Consider the following 16,710-nt stretch of genomic DNA (forward strand, 5'->3'; position numbering starts at 1 on the left):
AATGTATTGAGTCAGAATGTACAGGGAGCAGTAGGGAGCACTTTACTCTGGCATACCTTGGGGAAGAACCCCCTGCAGGATCCAGGATACTGTTTCAAAGCACAGATCTGTTCTTCCAGGCTCTGGTCCTCTATACGGCATGCCTGTGTCAACCAAAACAATTGCAGCTCCCAGTGAGTTTTTCCTCCTTTCACTCTGTCCACGTGCGGGTGTAAGTGTAAATGAGTCAGCTTTCCCAGGCACCCAAATGAGAAGACAGGGCAGCTGTTGGATGCAGGAGAGAATTAAGCATCTGCTTCCTTCAACCGAGAAGTCTGTCAGTTTGGTTCAGTTGCTCCTGAGAAGAGAGGAATAATAATAAAAAAAAACCAACCCCAATGAGATGCCTTTTTAGATAAATGCAGTGATCGCATGTGAATATCAAGGATGTTTACTTACTCCTGAGCACATGAGCCTCGAGCAAGCAACACTGTGTGTGCATTTAACTGTAAACAATCTTTCTGTTGTAGCAGCATGAGAATGAGATATAATCTTAGCCTAAGTTTAGTTGCATGGAGAAACCAAGTGAGTAGGCAGGCAACACATACTGCCTTAATGTTTTGTTTTTGTAGAGGAAAGACCCATTTGCTTCAGCCAGATCAAACTTAACTGTAAGAAGGAGGAAAGGGCATCTGCTCACTATGAGGATTACCAAGAAGAGCCTTGTAGTCTAAAGGATAACAAGTTGATTATGACACAATGCTAGCATATGTCAATTTGCAAGCTGCTGTAAGACTCCTTGTTGTATTGCAGTTCAGGATGGGTGGGGGGAGAGAGAGAAATTCAGTTCAGTTCACATCTGAAGGCGAACATACCCAATTCACACTTTCCAAAACAATATGCAAACTGAAGCACAATCACAATTCAAAATTCATACTTCTCCACACTTTCAGATAAATGACAATTTATCCTAAAACACACATTTTCGTGTGGGATTTTGCAAAGCAATTTCCCTTGATATAATTCACATTTGTATGTTACATCCACTGACACGTGCTTTTTAATGCACACTTCACCCTAGTGCATGCATTTTTTTGGTAAACGTTACTTGGCTGGAGAAAACTTGCAATGAAAGTTGCAAGAAAAAAAGGCAATGAAAATTTCGATGGCTGTTTGGGAAACTGCAAATGAAGGAGACTCACCTTTACATTTCTTACTCATCCCTGATTCTATGGGCTTATTTCTGAGGACAGGATTTCACCCTATGCATGTTAACATACTTTTCCAGGACTAAGTGCCATTGGACAAAAGGGGAATTACGTCTGGGTAAATTTCCTCAAATATAGAGCTCTGTAAGTTAAGTTAAAAATTGTAACAAGTTGCAATATTTTACAATATTATTTTAAATTGTCACTATTTATTTATTTAGATAGCAACCGGCTCCATTAAAGGTCTGAACTATGTGTGCTAAAAAAGGTTCTACTATAATAATAATAATAATAATAATAATAATAATAATAATAATAATTATTATTATTATTATTATTTATTATTATTTATACCCCGCCCATCTGGCTGGGCTTCCCCAGCCACTCTGGGCGGCTCCCAAAAGAATATTAAAATACATCAAACATTAAAAGCTTCCCTAAACAGGGCTGCCTTCAGATGTCTTCTAAAAGCCTGGTAGCTCTTTGACATCTGGTGGGAGGGTGTTCCACAGGGAAGGCACCACTACTGAGAAGGCCCTCTGCCTGGTTCCCTGTAACTTGGCTTCTCGCAGTGAGGGAACCATCAGAAGGCCCTCGGTGCTGGACCTCAGTGTCTGGGTAGAACGATGGGGGTGGAGACGCTCCTTCAGATATACTGGACCAAGGCCGTTTAGGGCTTTAAAGATTAGCACCAACACTTTGAACTGTGCTCGGAAACGTACTGGGAGCCAATGTAGGTCTTTCAAGACCGGTGTTATGTGGTCGCTGCAGCCGCTCCCAGTCACCAGTCTAGCTGCCGCGTTCTGGATTAGTTGTAGTTTCTGGGTCACCTTCAAAGGTAGTCCCATGTAGAGCGCATTGCAGTAGTCCAAGCAGGAGATAACCAGAGCATGCACCACTCTGGCGAGGCAGTCCGCAGGCAGATAGGGTCTCAGCCTGTGTACCAGATGGAGCTGGTAAACAGCTGCCCTGGACACAGATTTGACCTGTGCCTCCATGGACAGCTGTGAGTCCAGAATGACTCCCAGGCTATACATAATTCTGAGAAAACTCATCGGACCAAAAAATGCTGGGGTTTCAGGAAACCAGTATTTTGGACCCTTCTTTTCAGTGCTGCTAAACTCACAGTATCCAGCTGGCAAAAGCAAACAGAGTCTGAAGCTGTTTGCCAGTATGGTGTACATATCGTGCATTCAGCCATAAAGATGAGGCTTTTGTACACTTTGTGCATTTCCTGTGCTATATTTGTTCTACATGCTTCTGAGCCTCCAGAGGCCTCAGAAAAAAAGAAGAAAAAAGAAGCCATAAAAGTTTTCATTGCAATCTCCTGTTCGCATGCTGTTGACTTAATAGCATCTGCAGGGCAAAATCACCCAGCCAATGTCATAAATACAACTGTATTTTTGTCTAGCAGTCACAGTGGGAGCTGCAGAGTCATTCCTGCTTGGGTAAAGGAGGCATCTGCTCCACCAAGGTACTTGCTTTGTCCCATTTCCTTCCATATTAGTACAGACAGCAGGCAGAGAGGTCTGGAACCTGCAGTCCGGATGCACTTTAAGCTGGATGCACCTCTCAGCCCGCACCAACTTTGGAACTCTTTGCCTATTGATATTAAGCAGGCCATATAGTTAAAGCCATGGTTTTTCCAGTAGTGATGTATGGAAGTGAGAGCTGGACCATAAAGAAGGCTGATCGCTGAAGAATTGATGCTTTTGAATTATGGTGCTGGAGGAGACTCTTGAGAGTCCCATGGACTGCAAGAAGATCAAACCTCTCCATTCTTAAGGAAATCAGCCCTGAGTGCTCACTGGAAGGACAGATCGTGAAGCTGAGGCTCCAATACTTTGGCCACCTTATGAGAAGAGAAGACTCCCTGGAAAAGACCCTGATGTTGGGAAAGATGGAGGGCACAAGGAGAAGGGGACGACAGAGGACAAGATGGTTGGATAGTGTTCTTGAAGCTACCAGCATGAGTTTGACCAAACTGCGGGAGGCAGTGGAAGACAGGAGTGCCTAGCGTGCTCTGGTCCATGGGGTCATGAAGAGTCGGACACGACTGAACGACTAAACAACAACAATTAAGCAGGCACCACATGGGTACCTGCTTTTGACACCTGTCAAAAACTGTTTTGTTTAGGACAGCCCTCCAACCTATAACAATGTTTTGTATATCGCATTTGTTTTTAAAACTGTTGATCTGATCTATATTTTGATAATTTTAATATATCTAACATTTTGAAGTTCATTTGCAATTGCTTTTTTTAAGAATACATTTTATATTAGTTTATGTAGTTGACTTAAGGAGGTTATTTTAATTAAGTGGCATATAAATATTTCTATAAAAGTAAATACAGAGCAGCTATATAAGATGTTCAGTCCAGTGGCCAACCTAACATCTCTCTTTAAACAGACCTCTAAACCAATACATACCACTTTGTTCTAAAGCCCATTCTAGCAGTTAATAAATAATTGGTTTTCAAAAGAGAAGACATTTTTAATCTTGCCTGCCATGCTGAGATACATTTTGATCCTGCATGCTGCTAAGTAGCTCCTATTTTACCTCCCCATGTCCTTGTGTGACTTGACAGCTTGGCTTGCCATGAGTGTATAGCAGTACGAATGGTGAAACAATGGAATTACTTGAAAACATAGTACAATTCATTCTGCACTGAAACATCAAGTTGTTCCCAGCAGGGACTGAGCAAAAACTGATGCAGAAACAGATTCTGAAACTTTATGGCACTTGCAGGAGTAAAATGATAATAATTACTAATTCATTATATAACGACAACAACAGTGTTCCCCTACATATGTAAGGCCAGCCCTACCATTAGGTAGGGTGCAGCGGGTGATTCTGGGAATAATGAAAAGGTAGCAAAGAGTTATTATTGCATTTTCATTGCCAGGAAAAGGCACTTTTCAGATTTTCTGACTCAGGTTTTCTGACTCAACTTGACTGGTCCTGGGCACTGTGTGTTTTTATTTTTTTAAAAAAATATTAATAATATCAATATATGACACTGCAGCAAAATCAATTCATGCTTAATATATCCACAGAAATCATTTAATCAGTTTTGTTCTGATTCCAATGGAAAACAGAGTAAGTGTTTAGTTTCTTTTGAAAGTTATTAATCATTCAAATTTACCTCTCCCATGTTATTTACAACTGGTAATTTTGTTCATGAACATAAGGTCCTAGATCCTCCTTAGCCACGGATCAGTTGTGGGAACTGGCTAGCACTTTCCCCAGTTTTAGCAACCATGAGCCAAGTCCCTGGGCTGCTACTTCTCATGCCTTAGAAGCACTCAAATCAAGTACATCTGTAGGTCGCATTTGCTACCGTTCTTACAATACCATTATTTTTCCTCCCTCTCCCCAATATTTATTAATTCCATTACCTTCTTACCACATATTGGCAAATACGTCCTTATTTGTTACAATCCCTATATAAGCTACCCAGACCCTATGTATATGGTAAGAAGGGAAGTCCAGAAGGTGGTGATGAAGAAAAGGGGTCTTTTCTGTAGCAGCTCCCTATCTATGGAATGCGCTCCCTGCGGAGGCCCACCTGGTGCCAACTTTGTCATTGTTTCAGTGCCAAGCAAAGATGCAATTGGAGGCTGTCCCAATAGGCAAAATAGAGCATTGCCCCATCAACAGCAAGCCCAGGGGTAGGGTGGGGTGGAACGGCCTGTGAACTTCCTCCTCCTTGTTCTAGGTACTGTCACTGTAGAACTCCTCAGGGAGGAGAATGGGGACAAAACTTGAATTAGCTAGCTTTGGCTCTAGCTCAACCCACTGTCAGCTTCCCATCCTACCAGTTCCAATGAGCACCAGTCACCACTGCAAAGTTGTTTTTGGTTTCCTGGGCATTTGGAGAACACAAATGACTGGATGTTTCCCCCCTGACTATGGGCTCATCCAGGTTTCCTTTCGTGCTGAATTTCTAGGCACAGGTCCGAACTTTAAAGCGCCGTGTCTGAGTGCTTCCCTTGCCCTGCTGCTTTCCCTACAAAATCCTTAATCTGAGAAAACGGCAATCTGTTTTGTTAGCAAATGGTGAATTGTCATTTGTTCCAATTCAGAGGCAAAGAGTGGGTTTTCGCTGGGAAAGCACCAGGGCAAAAACCCTCTCCAAAACCACACATGGAGATGGTGCTTTAAAGCACCGGTGTGTGTGTGTGTGTGTCTGGTAATGTGGATGACCCCTATGAATTCTTATTCTTTGCTTTCAAACTTCATGTAAATCACTTCACGGAAGTGGTGCATACAACCAGAAAACCTAACCTATCTTGTGCAGGACATGTGGTTGTTATGGGTAGGTGTTGTGCTATGAGCCTGAAGAAAGAAAGAAAGAAAAAAGAGAGGAGAGAAAGGTACGTTAAAAGTAAAAAATCAAGGCCTCTACTGTGTTGGGCTTTTGCCCTCTCAGTTTAGTACACAACTGCCAATCAATAGCATGACAAACTGTCATTTAGCTGGGTGCCCTGAATAGAGTATTGTGCTGCTTGAGGCAAAGAACAAAATAGTGCCCCCTCAGTTTTGTCAGTTGCATCCAACAATGAACAGAATTCCACTTGTGCAATGGGACTTCTGTTTCCTCTCCCTCCAGCTCCCTAACTCTCCAGAGTTGACTTTGAAGGAATGTGGGAAGTTGAAGAGGAAGAGGTCAGGAGAGGAAGAGGAGTTCCAGCACACACAGGTGTCTTTTGTGCCAGTGGAACTTCAGCATTGGATGTAGCTCTATTTGCAGAAGATGCCTGGACTGGCCGTTGAATTTGAGACAGCATCATCCAACACACTCAAGGCCAGTAATGTCATGTACGTGATATAGGACAGGCTATGAATCACACACAGCTTTTCGAGGGTGGAAGCAAAACTCAAGCGGAGGAAAGTGACTAGCTGCAGAGAGCAGGGGCTGCTCCACTGTTCTTACATTGCATCAGCAACATAGCAGCTCCCTTCAGTCATTTCTCTTGATGCATTGGAAATAGCATGGAGAGAGCAAGAACACATCCCCTGATGGATCTGTCCATATGCTGGGCCTAAAGGTCTGAGATAGGAAGCCTGGCTCTTTTTGCAGGTCCCCTGTATGATTTAGACCCCGGAATGATCATGCTTCCCCCAGGGCATCCTGGGAACATTGGTTGGTTATGGTCCTGAGAGTTGTTAGACCTACATTTCACAGAATATTCAAGATTCTAAATCATGCAGGAAGTCTATGGTCACATCTGCACCCTATATATTTAAAGCACTCTTGCACCACTTTAACTGCCATGGTTTCCCATAAAGCATCCTGGGAACTGTAGTTTGTTAAGGATGTTGAGCGGTATTAGAGATACACCCTGCCAATTACCCTCAGAGATCCACAATTTGGTTTAACAAACAGTCCTCCCTCCCTCTAGGAATTTGGATCTCTGTGAGGGGAATATGAGGTCTCCTAACAGCTTTCAACATCCTTAAACTACAGCCCCATTACTCTTAAAGTGGTATAATAGTGATTTAAATATAAGGTGGAAGTGTGGCCTATTCACACAGAGCAGGCATCTTTCTTCAGTCCTTCGGCTCCAGTGAATGGGCAACTGGGGGGTGGGGGCCACAGAAAATGGGATGGCAAGGGAGGGACCCAGCAAGTACTGCTCCTCCTTCCTCCTCACGTGATTCTAATTGCTGGAGGGGGAAATTAGTGGAAGGGGGTGATGTCAATGTACTTAAAAAATAGTAGCTGGTAGCTCCTGAGTTTCATACTCTCCCTCATTAATTTCTCTCCACTTCTGAGATGTGAAGGGCTACAGGTTAACTCTGCTTTAGCATCACCCACTCCCCATATTGAAGCAAAAGTTCTGAGCAGAGGTTAAAAAAACTTCTTATTTAATCTATTGCATCCTACCCAAGACAGGCCAAATTGTGAAAAACCAGTCGTGCACATCACCTCCAACCAAAGGTGAAAACGTCCATTATTGGCCAAAGTGAATGAGGTGTGCTTCAAACGACTTAAAACTCCAGCTCAGTGTAGAAGGAATTGCTGAGCTGGCACACACTCACTGGAAAACAAAGAGAGCTGTGTGGTTTATCACAAAACAGCAGCTCTCCCCATTCCACCTGTGTTTTTTCACCCCGAGGGCCAAGGCCTGACTCTGTCAATATCAAGAAATAATCTCACCCTTCAGAAATGCTCCCCTGAAAGCTTTTATTGTTTCAGTTATCCAGCTTCAAGGTGGAAGCAATGCAAAAGAAGAAAAAGAAGAAGAAGCAATTTGTTACTTCCAAGCTGTCAAGACTTCTTATTAGGTTACAGCAGGTGGGACCTGCAATAAAATGTTCCAGCACATCCCCTCTTGTTTAATGGACGAAAGGTGGAAGGAGAGGGGTGCAGATGTGAAATGTTGATCACTTGGACTTTAGTGACTGGAATGTAGCCTACACTAGAAATTAAGAACTACATCCATTCCTCTGTCTACTTTTGCCCCCTGCCTCATCCAGCACCAGCATGTGACAAACGCACTCCTCTGAAGGTTCCTCACAAGGGACTTCATTCCTACACCATTTGCATGGATACAAAACGCTACTCAGAACCCATAATGACAGTGGAACATTAAGAGACTTAACTGGTGTAGTTTAAATATTTGGAAATAGTGTTGATTTTATAGGTGTAGCATGTTTAACAAGCCTAGGCCACGGGATGTAGCCTCTTCACTTTCCATATTGTTAGATGGAACAATGAGACACTGAACAGATCTCCAAGCTGTTGTCCTATGCAACGCTGGAAACTGGAAAGTTCTATTTCTCGTGCCTCTGTTTTGCATACAAAACATACATTGGCTGGAATATGCAAATGATCTCCCTCAGTGGTTGAGTTACTGGAGATTAGAGAAGCCCTAGGTGCCTATGGGTAAGTTCCCATTACCTGTGACCAGGAGACCAGCTCCTGGGAGCACCCACTGGAGTAGCACACCTGTAATGTATGTAAATCTGATGTAGATTTTCAATTTCGTTGTTCTGTATGGGACAATGACAATAAAGATTATTGTATCGTAAAGGTGCATGTCCTGCAACTGGAAGCGGGTGAACAGGCATGTATGTAACTTCACTAGCTCCACCTCTGAGCCACTCAGTGCTTCCACCTCACAGGTTCAAAGGAGCTGACCTTTGGCAAGCAAAAGAGAACAAGCTGCAACTGTAACTAGTGCTAAAAGTTATGGTTTGCATAGCATTAATCAAAGCCTTAAAAGGTTGCACAGGTGTAACAATCTGCAGTTGCTCAAGGTGAACAATCTGAAACAAGCCAGTTTATTCAACTGCACCAGCCGCACATCAGTCAGCATAATAGTGGTGCCTGCCAAATGGCAGCTTCCGTAAACTGTTGCCCCAATCTGTATCATCTCAACATGCTCCTTGAAAGACAAATGGCTCCATTTGGCATCACCTCCAAACATTTATTTGATTTCTCAGTTCAAGGGGACCTGTGCTTTACTCCCCAAGGTGTATTTACAGCAAGCTGACAATGGTCAGAATTGGCTTTTATTCACTCGTGTGACTTTATTGGAAGGTTACTCAAGATAATTTGCTGCTCGTTTGGTTGTGCTACAATCTTTCTGAGTTGCAGATAACACTATTGATTTATAGTGCAATCAAAAGTGAGGCAGCGACACAATGAGCACATTGTCCTTGCCAGGTGGAGAAAATTCATTATGTGCATGGAGAATACATTTTCTCAAGAAGAAAATCATGAAATGAGCCCTGTAATGAACAACAGGAAAGTGAGAGAGGCTGGGGCTTAAACGGCACCTCGTTCAGATAAAGACGTCAAGCAGAGCTTGGGATAGCACAGTCAGTACAGGACGAGACACTTAGTCTCATGGTCGTGGGTTTGAAGCCCACATTGAGCAAAGGATACCTGCATTGCAGAGGGTTGGACTAGATGACTCTCATGCTACCTTCCAACTCTACAATTCTACAATCCTACGAAAGCTTACTTTGTGCACACTTTGACTGATGCATTGCAAGTACTGAGCTAGGAGGGAGGACTAAACCAGGGATGGGGAGTGTGTGCCTCCCCAGACCTTGCTGAGCTCCCAACATCCATCACAAAGTGCTCACTAGCCAAGCTGGTGGGGCTGATGGGAGTTGGAGCGCAACAACATCTGGAAGGCCACAGGTGCTCCATCTTATCATAGCCCTCCAAGCATACTGAAAAATCTTGGGAGCAGGGCTGTTAGCCTCCCGCAACTTTGGAATCTTCTATTTGAACTGTGACGCTCCACTTTCATCGAAGGAGCAAGGAAGGCAGAATCAAACAAACCTCACTGCAGAATCTTAACTCCTTTGACAACAAGAAGTACTTATGCCTGAATGCAGTGGTGGCTGATGGGACTGATGGAATGCAAGACAGGACAGAGGGCAGGGCAGCTAAAAGCTAGGGGTAGGCAGAGCACACTTGACCCCCACACAGAATTTAAGTAGTGGTGATTAAGAGAGAGAGCAAGGTTAGAGGCTGGGAAGGAGAAGAAAAAGAGGTTATGTATGAGAAAAAGAAATGCACAAGAGTTTGGGCGGCAGGGAGAAGGAGAGTTAAGAGCAACAAACTCAAACAAACTCACATCCATATGAGGGCAGCACCTTTATAAGGCCAATGAAAATTGGCCAAAATGTGTCACAAAATAGCTTGGAAGCTTTTGCGTTTCCCACAATCCTTCATCAGATTAGACTATAAACAAAGGTAGGAGTTCTGGAGAACTCCCAAGCTTGCACATTGTTTTATAGCATTTTGACTGGCCTAATAAAAGTATCACCCTAACATGGTTTGTTTGTTTGTTTGTTTCCTGTTTCTTATGAGCCAACACAGCTATCTTTACTTTTCTATATAACTTGGAAAAAAAACCCATTGCAGCATATATAGAGTTCATGTGTAGTCTCCCATCCAGATCTTGACCAGACCAGGTGCCTTCAGACCAAGTCCACCCTCCTCCTTTTATCATTAGGCACGAAGCCTTCTCTTGCCTCCCTGTCTCAGAATAGATTTGAGAGGAAGCGCTTAGGAATGCATTCCGCAAGCAAAGCTTTTCATTCAGGAATGCCCTTTCTGAATGGAAGCTTTGCTGCTTGGTTTGTTCTGGTATTTCCCATCACATATCTATCCCAAAGGCACGATAACTATGTTCGTACTCCCCCAGCTATTTCAACATCAGATTTCAGGAAGAAGAGACATAACTGTGTATTTCAGATGGAAACTCCCACCCTGAACATTTTTTGCTCCAGTTGTGGTTTTGATGAGAAAGATTTTCAAGTAAGCATCTCTTAGGAAGACTAGAGATGTATTTTAATTTTCAGGTTCATCGTTCTGTTGTAATTTGTAACAGGTGAAAGTCCAAGTCATTTTGCTGCCTGAAACAGATTAGCAAGTGCTACCCAAAGTCAAGGGGAATGGTACATAAGAACATAGGCAGCTGCCTTATGCTTAGTCAGAACATGGGTCCTACCAGTCCTACCTGGAATCTGGAACCACCTGCATTGATGGATGGATGGGTTGATTATCCCACCTTTCCTCCAAGAAGCTCCAGATAGCATACATGGTTCCCCTCCCTATCCCTATTTTATCGTTACAACAACCTGAACAACTCCTGCAAGGGAGGTTGGCTAACACAGAGTTCAAACTGAGCTCAAATAGGCTTACAACATAAAAAAATGTGTAACTGCAACATAACAAAATAGTCATAAACAATAAATAAAATATCAACAAATACACAACCAAACTGAACAATTTCCACATAAACCACAACATCTAAAATGAAGATATAACAACAAAACAGAAACCCCAACAAAAACACTCCAACCCCATTTTATGCTGGGAAATGTGTACTTGGAAGGACATTTCATGTGATCACTCCTATGATCAGTGTGTCTCTGTGTGTGTACATAATATTTGTTTGCATTTACTTGTTTATTATCTATGTTTCCTTCAGACCTTCGAGTATAAGATGACCCATACATTACATCATTATAATAATTTGAAAGTTTTATTTTGGGGGGGGGGAATCCAAAATCTCTTTATTATGTTCAATCAAAATCGTCACAAAATAGTGTGCAATCTTTTCACTCCACCAGAACTCCTATTCGAGGTGAATGTTAAACAAGGAGGGTAGAGGGGGCAGAAAGGATAAGAAGGTGATTTGCCACTGAAACCAAAATGTCTGCCTTGGTCAATGTTTCAATTCTGTTGCATAGTCGTAGAAGGGGCACAGCTACAGAGGCATAACTATGGGGGTTAACCTGGTGTCCAAATTTCCCCCTACCCCTTACAGCTGCAGTAATAGAAGGTAAAGGGACCCCTGACCATTAGGTCAAGTTGTGACTGACTCTGGGGTTGCGGCGCTCATCTCGCTTTATTGGCCGAGGGAGCCGGCGTACAGCTTCCGGGTCATGTGGCCAGCATGACTAAGCCACTTCTGGCGAACCAGAGCAGCGCATGGAAATGCCGTTTACCCTCCTGCGGGAGCAATACCTATTTATTTACTTGCACTCTGACATGCTTTTGAACTGCTAGGTTGGCAGGAGCAGGGACCAAGCAACGGGAGCTCACCGCGTCACGGGGATTCGAACTGCCGACCTTCTGATCAGCAAGTCCTAGGCTCTGTGGTTTAACCCACAGCGCCACCTGTGTCCCTAGCTGCAGTAATACTTATTCATTTATTCTCTACTCTTACATTCACATCCCATCTTTTCTCTACACTTCTCTCTCTCTCTCTCTCTCTCTCTCTCTCTCTCTCCTTGTTATCCTCACAACAACCCTGTGAGGTAGGTTAGGATGAGAGACAGTGACTGGCCTGAAGTTACCCAGTGGACCTAAAGTTACCCACTGGCCTAAAGTTACCCAGCGCTCGCTTCGGCAGCACATATACTAAAGTTACCCAGTGGGCTTCACTGGCTGAGTGGGGATTTGAACCCTGGTCTCCCGGCTCCTACTCCAGCACTCTAACCAGTACAGCACACTGGCTTGGTTCTGCATCCCTTCTGATTTGGCTGTGAGAACTAGTCCAATCACAGCTCCCCCACCAGTAACCTGTACATATATGGTGGAAGCTCAGGCCAAAGGAGCCCATCTGGTCTAGCATGCCGTTCTCACAGAGACCAATCAGATGCCTCTGGGAAGTCCACAAGCAGGACCTGAGTGCCACAGTGTTCTCGCCACTTGTGATTTCCCAGCAACTAGTATTCAAAGGCATAATGCCTCCCTGGTATTCAGAGACATACTAAGGTTTAAGAGCAGCTTAAGAGGGTGATTTTCATCAGGACCGTGACTGCAGGGGATAGGGTTAAACATTGCTCCCTGTGCTTTTTAGTCCTACTCCTGATCACTTCTCATTCCACAGCTATTCTTTAACTTCTAAAAAATTAGACCCGTTAATTGTAGTCACACATGTAATGTCACATGTGCTACTTTAGTCTTTGCACATTTGCAATCAAGTGCTTGTCACATGCATAAGCGGTTGGATCATTCAAGGTATAGGCTTAAGAGCATATTAAGTCATATTTCCCTTGAGCAAACAAACCTGCAATGTATGATGACTACATACACCTGGCATTGCCCGCATGACAATCACGCATTTGTCCCCAACCCAGAGTGGCAAGTTAGAAAGGAGGATGTGTGAAGCAATCAAAGAAAGATAGGTCACACCTGAGCACTGCTAAAAGAAAGAAAATGCATCACCACCTGCCTCCCAAAAGGATAACGATCTGCATGAAGAGCTAAGAGCATATTTGTAACTAAGAACTAGTGCCTGGGGTTTTCTTTTTCCTCCTCCCTCCCACTCCCTTTCCCTTTTCTTCTGTGTCTTTCAAACTGTAAGTTTGAGTGGGACTTTCTTATTACTGTATTCTTAAGAATAAGTTGCTCTGGGAGCCCCCACTTTTTTGCTGAAGTGGGATAAAAATGCTGTTCATATGCCAATTTTTTAATACATGCAAATTTTGAAGTAATAATACTAGTCATTTGAACACCCAGGATCTCACCATTCTGCTGCCCAGGTGATCCCTGGTGATGGGCAACTCTCCTTTTTAGAGGTTCTTTTTGAGGGAGAGGGGTGCTTCCAAGCAAGTGGGTATAGTGGGATGGGTGCTCATCCTCATGCATACATTTTTTTCTTTGCAACAACTACACAAAGTCCTTGGGGTGAAAATGACAGACTGTGTTGCACCCAGCTCCCACCCACCCCTTTAATCCAAATTTACATTTTCTGGGAAATTTTTGATAAGACATGTTGCCAACAAGCCATTTGCAATAGCTGAATGAAACTTCACAATCTGCACACTTTCAAGACTGAATCTCGCTTGAAAATAGTAACATTTATATATACCTGAAAATTCAGGTTGCCTAATTATAGCTGACCGGGTGCCTATTGCACAACAAACCCAGTCCATCGCAAAAATTAAAATAAATACATCACTGTTTGCATTAAAGAAAACGATGGGGAAACGATGTTGTATAAGAACTGCTTTAGGCAACATGGTCTAGCCCCCGCAGCAGACAAACCAGGATGAAAATGTGCAATAAATAAACGGAACGTCATGAGAAAACGGGGAGGAAGTCCGCTTGAACTTTAAAACCGGGTCTGGACCCGGCTGCCCTTCAAACACAGGACTGTCTCTGTAAAGTGGGGCACATGGTCCCGAATGGAAGAAAATGAGAGCCAATAGAACGGTGAAGAGTTTTGCGACTATGACTTTGGAGGAGGGAAACCAGAGTTCGAATCCCTCACTCAGCCATGACCTCGAGCCACTCACTGCCTCTCTCAGCCTAACCTACCTCACAGGGTTGCTGTGAGGATAAAATGAGAAGGAGCAGAACCAGGCGCAGCAGTTCGCGCTCATTGGAGGAGGAGGTGGGCTATAAATGCAATAAACAGGAGAAAGAAGTGGGGGCGGGGAGAGGAGGACAGAAGCAAGCCGGCAAATGCACCCCTACTGGGCAAGGCGAGCGGGCCAAAAAGTTACCCGGCAAGTTTCGCCCGTGCCAGGCTGAACTAAGCTGGGCGCTCCCTTTCGCTGCTCCCTTACCTGGGCAGCTGCTGCTGCTACTGTCGCCGGCCAGAGCTTCCCGATGCCGGGGAGGCAGCAGCTCGGTGGGTTGAATCAGCAGCAGGAGCGGACGCGCGCTCCCAAGTGCGCAAGAACACCCCTGGCGCTTGCCGCCGGCGACCAGCCTTCTTGGCAAAAGCGCAGCCGCTTCTGCGCCTCTCGCCCTCTGCGCTTCTCCGCTCCTCCTCCTCCCAACACAACCAGACCTAGCAGCCCGGCTGCAGAGGCGTGAAAACCCGGCCTGGATTCCAGCATCCAGACCTTTGGCCAGAACTCTATGCCTGTGTGTGTGTGTGTGTGTGTGTGTGTGTGTGTGTGTGTGTGTGTGTCGAGCGCGCCCAAGGAACGACACTCCCGCTAAGGTGGGCTGAGCTGGCTTCCATCTTTGGCTGTCTGGAGAATGGGCAGCGTTGCACACACTAAACTGGATGTCGAGGATAAATAACTAAAGGGATAGTGCTGGGGGGAAAGGTGATGGTGCCCCCTCCCCACCCACCCTTGTCGGTATGGATCACGTGTGAGGCTTGGGTTGCAATGTTTTCAGTTTGCTGAATCATAGAATTGCAGAGTTGGAAAGGATCCTGAGGGTCATGTAGTCCAACCCCTTGCAGTGCAGGAAACTCAACTAAAACATCTGTGACAGATGGTCATCCAAACTCTGCTTAAAAACTTTCCTTAGGCAGACCATTCTACTGTCAAACAGCTCTTACTGCCAAAAAGTTCCTCCTAATGTTTAATTGGAATCTCATTTCCTTTAAGGGACGCAGGTGGCACTGTGGGTTAAACCACAGAGCCTAGGACTTGCCAATCAGAAGGTCGGCAGTTCGAATCCCCGCAATGGGGTGAGCTCCCGTTGCTCAGTCCCTGCTCCTGCCAACCCAGCAGTTCGAAAGCTCGTCAAAGTGCAAGTAGATAAATAGGTACCGCTCCGGCGGGAAGGTAAACAGCATTTCCGTGGCTGCTCTGGTTTGCCAGAAGCGGCTTAGTCATGCTGGCCACATGATCCGGAAGCTGTACGCTGGCTCCCTTGGCCAGTAAAGCAAGATGAGTGCCGCAACCCCAGAGTCGGCCACAACTGGGCCTAATGGTCAGGGGTCCCTTTACCTTTCCTTTAACTTTAAGCCATTGGTTTGAGCCCTACCCCCCAAAGCAGGAGAAAACAAGCCTTCTCCATCTTCCACATGACTGCCCTGTAGATATTTGAAGATGACTACCGCATCTCCTGTCAGTTTCCTCTTTTCCAGGCTAAACACACCTAAGTGCCTCCTAAGGCTTGGTTTCCAGACCCTTAATCATCTTGGTTGCCCTTCTCTCCACACATTCCAGCTTGTCAATATCCTTCTTAAACTGTGGTGCCCAGAACTGGATGCAGTACTCCAGTTGATATCATAATGATTTGTATTTTTGTTTGCTATTTTATTATATTATTAGTTTCATAAAATTTATACACTGCTTGGGGGTGGGAGCTCAGCTTCATAGTTATGCTTTTTGGAGGGAGTTTCACTATCCCACTATTGCTTAAGGAAGGGAGATAATTGTTTTCCCCAAATAAGTGGGGGACATCCCTCCCCCACTCTTTTCAAGACACTTCTATTTTTTCTTGTTCCCCTCACTTTTTTTGCATTTCCTCAATTTCCTTCTCTTTCCTTCTTTGCCATTTTTCCTACCTTCTTATTTCTACCGGTTAATTCTTATTTTCTCTTCCCTCTTTCATGTTCTTTCTTTTGGTTACAAATAGTATGTGGTGGGTGGGCAGTGTGCTGTCTGGTCCCCCCCCCCCGCCAGGACACCAGGAGTGTAGTTAGGTGATTTCGACCCTGCTAGCTTCAACATCTCTCTTCATTTCTGTATCGTTTCGTGGTCTCTTACAGTATAAAGGTAAAGGTAAAGGTACCCCTGACAATTAGGTCCAGTCACAGACCACTTTGGGGTTGTGCGCTCATCTCACTCTATAGGCAGAGGGAGCCGGTGTTTGTCTGCAGACAGCTTCTGGGTCATGTGGCCAGCATGACAAAGCTGCTTCTGGCGAACCAGAGCAGCGCACGGAAACACCATTTACCTTCCTGCCGGAGTGGTATCTATTTATCTACTTGCACTTTGACGGTCTTTCAAACTGCTTGGAGGGCAGGAGCTGGGACTGAGCAACAGCTTCCGATCGGCAAGCCCTAGGCTCTGTGGTTTAGACCACAGCGCCCTCTTACAGTATATCGATTATTAAATATTACATTATATTACAGGCTCAAGCCCTCTACTGTATATATGTCAGATATCCTGCTTGAGTTCTATGTGGGCAACAGCAATACAGTGGTACCTCAGGTTACATATGCTTCAGGTTACATACGTTTCAGGTTACAGACTCCGCTAACCCAGAAATAGTACCTCAGGTTAAGAACTTTGCTTCAGGATGAGAACAGAAATCGTGCAGCGGTGGTGCAGCGGCAGCAGGAG

General features: G+C 44.6%; 1 long non-coding RNA gene across 1 annotated transcript; it reads right to left on the reverse strand.

Moving 5' to 3' along the window:
- Window position 1: 1 nt before the first annotated feature.
- LOC128406370 (uncharacterized) lies at window positions 2-14,533 on the reverse strand. Its single transcript, XR_008328481.1, has 2 exons — window positions 14,242-14,533; window positions 2-337 (listed from the first exon to the last, which is right to left on the reverse strand). It is a non-coding gene; the product is annotated as an uncharacterized LOC128406370 (long non-coding RNA).
- Window positions 14,534-16,710: the final 2,177 nt, after the last annotated feature.

The sequence above is a fragment of the Podarcis raffonei genome, chromosome Z, assembly GCF_027172205.1.
Source record: "Podarcis raffonei isolate rPodRaf1 chromosome Z, rPodRaf1.pri, whole genome shotgun sequence".
In the NCBI taxonomy this organism is placed as follows: domain Eukaryota; kingdom Metazoa; phylum Chordata; class Lepidosauria; order Squamata; family Lacertidae; genus Podarcis; species Podarcis raffonei.